The sequence below is a fragment of the Geospiza fortis genome, unplaced genomic scaffold (assembly GCF_000277835.1).
Source record: "Geospiza fortis unplaced genomic scaffold, GeoFor_1.0 scaffold361, whole genome shotgun sequence".
NCBI classification, from domain to species: domain Eukaryota; kingdom Metazoa; phylum Chordata; class Aves; order Passeriformes; family Thraupidae; genus Geospiza; species Geospiza fortis.
In genome coordinates, this window is record NW_005054356.1 from 3,468,415 (window position 1) to 3,468,899 (window position 485).

At 59.6% G+C, this 485-nt stretch overlaps 1 protein-coding gene across 1 annotated transcript in view; it reads left to right on the top strand.

The window, feature by feature from the left end:
• The window catches only part of SALL4 (spalt like transcription factor 4), a 13,824-nt gene that overhangs the window by 514 nt on the left and 12,825 nt on the right, over window positions 1–485 (top strand). The window lies entirely within an intron of this gene.

The following is a 485-nucleotide window of genomic DNA, read 5'->3' on the forward strand; positions in this document are numbered from 1 at the left end:
ATGGGGGTAAAGGGGTGGGGGAGCAGGGGGAGAAATTACAGAGAACTTCGGAGGGCTAGGAAATGGCTCGGGCTGGGTTTCCTCGGCGTGCTTAGCACTTTGTCGGGAGTTAGATGAGAATTTTTGTGGGGCTTAAAAAAAAAAAAACCACCCAAAACCGGGGGAAAAAGCCTCCACGCTCGGACTATTTTTGTTGGAGATCACAATCGCCCTGGACCTTTTGTAGCTTGACCTCCAGCCATCTTTGATTTCCGACTTCCTAAAATAACTCCGGTGAGCTAATGTGGGGTGTGCGCGAGCGCTTTGTATTGGGGCGGCGAGGGGGACCCGGCACCGCGGATCGCTCTCCCCTCTTTTGGGGAGCCCGCGTTCCTGGGCCGCGCTGCGGGGAACGCAGAAATCCCGGCTGAAATCGGCCGGGAGCTGCGCTGGGGTGGGCGGGCAGGGCAGGGGGCACTCGCTGCTGGCCCCGCGGGAGCGGGGCT